Source organism: Lygodium microphyllum, chromosome 14, assembly GCF_053477565.2.
Source record: "Lygodium microphyllum isolate KBCC chromosome 14, Lygodium_microphyllum_v1.1.10, whole genome shotgun sequence".
In the NCBI taxonomy this organism is placed as follows: Eukaryota; Viridiplantae; Streptophyta; class Polypodiopsida; order Schizaeales; family Lygodiaceae; genus Lygodium; species Lygodium microphyllum.
Genome location: NC_141148.1, coordinates 67410265 through 67417095, shown reverse-complemented (window position 1 = coordinate 67417095; position 6831 = coordinate 67410265).

The window sequence follows — 6831 nt, the reverse complement described above, 5'->3', positions numbered from 1 at the left end:
ACACAAGAGTCTCTAGTGCACAGTGCATAGTCAGTAAACACTTGTGAGCCTCGATCAGCCCAAGGGAGTCAAAATACAAAAGGCTTATGCCTTTGTCTTTTAAATGTGAAACCCTCTTAAATTTAGGATTGTAAAGGGCATACAAGGCCCAATGATTTCTGCATTAAGATCTAGTTAGCATACATGATATTCAATATTTAATTCATTTGTACTTTAAATAACTTTTTGTTACATGTAGAGTTTGTATAGGTCTTGCAGGTACATTTTGTTCCTTGACATTTGATCCATCTAGATTGAGGGCTGCAACATCTCAAAGAGGTGAGGGTGTTTGCACATTGTTGTTGTTATATGGTTGTGTTCATATTGAAGCTTGACTAGCATTCGTATTGTTCATGCAGGCTAAATTCTAGCTATGGATACTATTGTTTACAGGTGATTGTGTTGCTTGAACAGGGGTTGGGTATGCCAACAATGCTAAGGGACATGAATGCTCTCATGAGGGTTGTTTTTCTATGTTTGACAAGGACATGTTTGCTCTTTAGTGATTCAAGATAGACTCTAGCTTTCAAAAGGTATTGATGAAGAGTAGCTTTTTGGTGATCAACTTAAATGTTATCGAGATAGTCCACTTGGAAAGAGTTGGTCATTTGGGCCAAAATGCGCGATGTTCTTAGGATTGATGCAACCTCTTCTGCATTTGCTTGACAGGAATGAGTGGGTGAACTCCATGAACCATCAGTTATTATGAGAGTTGGATGAATCTCAACTAGCATCCCACCTTGAAGACAATCTTGGATTATGCAAAGAAATTCATTGAGGATGGTGGTTGAGAATTTTGAAAATACTGAGGAATCAGATGAAGGATATTAGCCCTTTGATGTTGTGGAAGAGGCTTCTAAATCTACAGATGAAGATTTAGATGATAAGTCAGTTGTGGAATTAGAGGACAATGCAGAGGGGAAAGGGCGGAACCTGTCTGGATCATTAGAGGCACACGTAAATGGGTTTAGATATGCCACTATGAAACCAAATGAGAAGGTTAATATTATGTGCAGGAATATCAAGCATGGCTTCTTTCAGCAGGCTGAAAAGAGAGATGATTACGACCATCCATTTCCACTTCTGTAGCTTTATCATGATTGGAAACCAGAAGACTAATGATGTACAACTCTTTGTTGAGGTCAGTTGTTATTGTTCCAACTATTAACTGCCTGGTTGAACTTATAGACAGCCCTTTTTGGTGATCACTCTAAATGATATTGAGATAGTCCACTTGGAGAGAGTTGGTCGTCTGAGCCAAAAAGGCTTGAGGGGAGGAACTTTAGGCAGAAGCAAGGAAGGACGACACGGAGAAAGGGGATGAATTTGATAGTGAGGAAGACATGAGAAGATGTTAGGGCAAAAGCTGCCCATGCCCCTGATATCAGATATTCTAGACATCCTTTGATCTTTACATTGGCAGCACTCTCATGGATATATACTACAAATGTGGTCTACTTGCACAGCAAGTGTACTTGAAAGCTTGTGTTACCTTGGGTAATGGATTGCTCTAATTGCAAGATACATGGAATGTAATGCTTGGCAGAAGCACGGCAAGTGTACTTGAAAGCTTGAGGCACCTTGGGTAATGGATTGCTCTAATAGCAGGATACATGGAATGCAATACTTGATAGTTTACCAATTTCAAATGGGGTCACATGGAATGCAATGCTTGCTGCGTAACAAACATGGGCCTCGTGAGGAAGTGTTGAGATGTTACAAAATGATGCAGCTGCAAAGTATACTGCAAATGCTGTTGCCTTTGCCATGTGCTTGAAAGCTTGTGGCACCTTGGGGCATGTACTGCAAACTTGTATTTGTATATGGCTTAACAAAATTGTGGACATGTACTGTAAATGTTTCTCCCTTGCAGAAGCACAACTGGTGTTTGACAGTTTACTGATTTGAAATGCGGTCACATGGAATGCAATGCTTGTTGGGTATGTCGAACGTGGACCTTGTGAGGAAGCATTGAGATGTTACAAAATGATGCAGTTGCAAAGCATACTGCAAATGCTGTTACCTTTGCCATGTACTTGAAAGCTTGTGGCACCTTGGGGGCATTAAGAGCAGACTAGGAAATACATACTGAGATCAGGAACTCGGGCTTAGGAAATGATCCTACAATAGGAAATGTGTTGGTGGACATGGATGGAACAGCATGCTGACATAAGATTTTGCATCATGGATTACTTTGCTAAAGGCATATTGCAAGAATCATGAGGAGGACAAGGCTTTGCAATGTTTTGAGGAGATACAAGAGCAAGGTATATTTGTGGATGATTTAAATTTTGTGGAATGTATTTGCACTTTTTGATCAAATGAGACTGGAAGAAGTATGCCCAAATGTGGTTTCATAGGTCTCATTAGTGGCAGGATACGTTGAACATGGGAGCACATACATTGTATTTGTACTTTTTTATCAAGTCAAACTGAAAGAGGTATGCCTAGAGGACAAGGTCATTTTCTTATGCATGCAGAATCATACATGTAGACCAATAGTAGATTCCACAATCAGTAATCCCCTCATAGACGCATGTCAAATGTGGGAGCATGGAAGAAGCACTCCATGTTTTTGATAAACTGGAATGTCTAGATGATGTTTCATGCTTGTACTGCTGCAAGAGCCTTGAAAATCGGTAGATAAATACATAGTGATGTCATGTTTTGCATTTATGGGCTGAAAAGGTACTTCATGCCGAGAATACATGTATGACCTGCTACCATGGGCTGCTAAAAATGTAGACATCATACTTGGCACATGCTGAAAATGCAAACAGTAGACATCAAACAACAAATGGAGAGTCCATAGTGAAATGGCGGTGATTACACAAATGCATATTTGTTGTGTGTGTGGCATACCGAGTGGTTGTAATTTGAACCCTTGAGCATTATAGTACTAGACAACATATCTGTATCTTAAAATTGGTGAGCTAACAACAATAACAGTAGTTTGACCAACTCAAAATTACAGCAATGGAATACAAACTATTAATGAGATGATTTGCATCAAACCATGAATCATTAATAACATGTTGCATATAGGTTTTGATCACCAAACTCAGAAGAAACTGCCTAGACATTAGGAACAAGAATAGATTAAGCACATCAAATCGGTACAAATTTTGTCTTTCTGGTAGGACAATAGTCATGGCTGTACATTTGCTATCAATAGTAGTTGGTATTTGGATGCAATAATGTTTTCCAACACATGGCCATTTGGAAAAGACAAAGTAAGGTGCTACTCATCATCTGGACTTGGTCCCATGGTAGAAGAGGTGACTATGCATGGGAAGGTTTGGTCAGCATCGATTAATTGCACAACCCTCCCAATGAGTTGGGCGGCATGGGAACAATCAAGGGTGTGCCTTTTCGGGATAGTGGAAGTAAGGCATGGCACGTGTAGCAAGCCAATGTAACTAAAGGGTCCAACAACAATGTCTTGCTGTAGCAGTGAGGGCAATAAATATGATGCCTATTTGGAAACCGCACATGACTTCTCCCTCTTTGGTGCTTGCGTCTCAAAACACCGGTCACACATGCATGCTTGCCAATTTGGCATAACGTGTCATTGATATCTTGTGCACTTGTATCTATTGCTTTCTTTCCATGCCCTAGTCTTGTTTGTGTGATATTTGCCTGTACTTGCCCTATGCCCCCTCTAATGGGCATGCCAATTTCTTTTGGAGCCATTTGATTCAAAAGATTATCTCTTGATACTTGCAACTGTCAAAGGTTTGCCTCCTTCACTTCTCTTGTACATGTTGGAAGGCCATCTTTAATCTTTCCAAGTATCCTATTCAATTCGGCAATGCAAGTATTTATGTCCCTATCAATACAATCTTCTTGCCATGGATCAATTGGATCATCACACTTCAACATAACATTGTCCTTTTGCATTATAGGCACGCCTTGCAAGGCATGCGCACTGTCTATGACGGGTAAAATAGAGTGACGATGTGGAAAGTACTCTTCAGTATAAGGGGAATGCCATATAAATGCTTGTATTCTGAAGACCAATCCGGGCATTCACAATAGTTGGATTGCAAACTCACATTGTACCATTGAGAGGGAGTAAAAGTGCTTTGTATTTTGAATAACATTGAAAGCTTGTTCATGACTTGAAGAGTCGATTGGTCTTTCTTATACCTTTGTAATATCATCTCCCATGTAGCCAATCTAGATGTGCGGCTCTTACTTGTACCGTACATACTAAAATGAGCAGAGTCCATTACAAAAGAAAAACTTGAAAAAATTAATTGCATGGTCATTGAACAATAAAAAAGAGGAATAAGTGGGGATTAATTTCAACATTTACCTATTTCTTGCTTCTATTTGAAAAATTCAAGTAATGTTCCTCCCATACGAGTCCCTATATGAGAGTCCCCCACGAGCACGAAGCAGGTCTAAAATGGATCTATTTATTCTTGCATCCAAGAGAGCATATTTCACATATTGCCACACCCTCTAAACCAAATTTTTTGTATCCACATTTCCATGTTGGAAGAGATGACCAAACCTAGGCCATCTTCTTCACCATATGCAAGTCTTTGCACACCATCCATTGGACACATAGCATTGCACATTCATATGGGAGGAGAATTGTTACAATAACTCTTGATATTTCACATCAAATTCCACCTTTGTAGAAGCATGCATCAAACTCGTCATTGAGCTATATATAACATCTCTCATGCCTTCTGGAACCTATACAAGCATGCCATAACAAAGATATCATTACTTCATCGTGAGAGAGATCAATTCCATACAAAAAAAAAAAACTTGCATGATATTAAAATCACAAAGTCATACCCGTGGAAGTAAGTTATCCACCCATGCTTTTTGACATGAAACCAACATAAGAGAACATGGCAAGAAGTTTACACTTGGCATCCTTGTCGATCTTTCTCGAAGCAATGTGGATCTTCACTAATGACCTTTGAGATTGCTTCAAGCTCTTGTGAACATTTGTCAATAACAATGGCTTTAGGACGAACACCATTCATTTTATAGAAAACATCTTTAGTGTTAGTTCCAAATCCATTCTCTCTTGACTTGTGCCAGGGTCATTTGTACATAACATAAGCCAAAGGAATCCCATTACCATGTTGGTTTGATAAAACTGTGACATACAATGGAAGGCCAAATACATGAGTTTTGAAAGTGCGATCAAGCGCCTATGCACTATGTGGGGAGAAGCAAAATGCCATTTCTAACATCCATTTATCTTGAATGATGAGAATGAATGGCCTATCCTTTTCATCAGATGCATTTGGAGTATAAGGTTGTACATACAACACCTGCACAAATGCATATGCAAGTATCTTATAGTGAGCACATTGGATATTTGTGATAACAATCTTTCTTGCATACAAAGCATTTATGATAACCCTAAATTGTATACATAAACCTTGTTTTGTGCCCTCAATTTTAGAGCCTCTACATACATTGCTGTCCAATCATCACTCGAGAGCTTTCCTATTAACAAAAAAAGGTTGTGACCATTAATATATGATTCACATACATAGAAACATTTGTAGACAAATATGCTATTTGCAATTCACCTTGGTTGCGCATTTGATGTGACAACATCTGAACTTCATTCGGGATCATGAAAAAGCGAAAGGTTACCCGATCGAGCAGTGTAGAGTTTTGTATATGAACATTTTCCTTGGAAACCAACATCTTTGCAACATGAGGACATGCACCCAGATCAAAGAAGTCGTCTATGCAACATTGAATGACTCTCAGATGCACAAGTAAATGATATAGGTCCACACGTGTGCTAGGAATATGCCCATCATGAGTTGCCCATAAGAGAATGGTCACTTCATCCACACCATCAATGTACTCTACATGTACCTTGAATGGACAACCACACTTTTTTTATTTTCTCAACCTTCGGATATTATCTCCCTTTCGTTCAGTCCTTCCACCTCGATGGCATACATACTCAGTAACTGTCTTGAGCATAGCATTGCTCTTTGAGGTGCGGAGCAAAACCAATTTGACTTTGTGCTTGATGATTATATCAATCAAGCTCTCCTCCACACGGGTCCTATCTGTCAAAATTGTTTTGCATCGTTGTATTTTGTTATCCTTCTTAGCACGAGGCAAAAGATGAGAGGTACTGCAGGGTGATTTTCTTGTCGTCATTTTTACAATTGCATGCATTCACTCTCTCGCGCACATAAGGAATAGGAATACCATGCTTTCTCATATCAGTGCACCATTCTAGCTTGATTGCATCAATTGTGGCAATAACACCTTGATGATATCCATCTGGGCCATGGTGATGAATCTTTTGAACAATATCTTCCCAATCTTCGATATGCAAGTAGTATTTGTAAAAGGTGATGATTTCAAGCATAGTTGATTGCTATCATCCTTATTTTGCACTAAGCACATGTCATTCCTCATTCGTCTCCACCTTTTCAAATCAAGCAAGCCTCTTGTGTCATGTGCTTTCAAGGTCTCTAGTGTTATTGGCATGATACCTTGAATATCAAGCTCCATGAGCTTGTAGCTTTCCCTGTCAAATGTGAAATATTTAGGTGACACATAGAGAAATGGGCTCAATGAACATGGGTTGCTACATTAAGCCTTTGACCATCGTGTTGTAAAATCTCTACAGCATCCTGATCATCACTTGATGGATTGCTATTATCATGTTCGGAGTATTCTTCAAATTCAAAGTCACTAACAATTCCTCCATTATGGTCCATTATCTAGCAAAGTAGATATGAAACAAGTGCATTGCAATAAGCAAGCATCTCCCATCATTCCAAATTA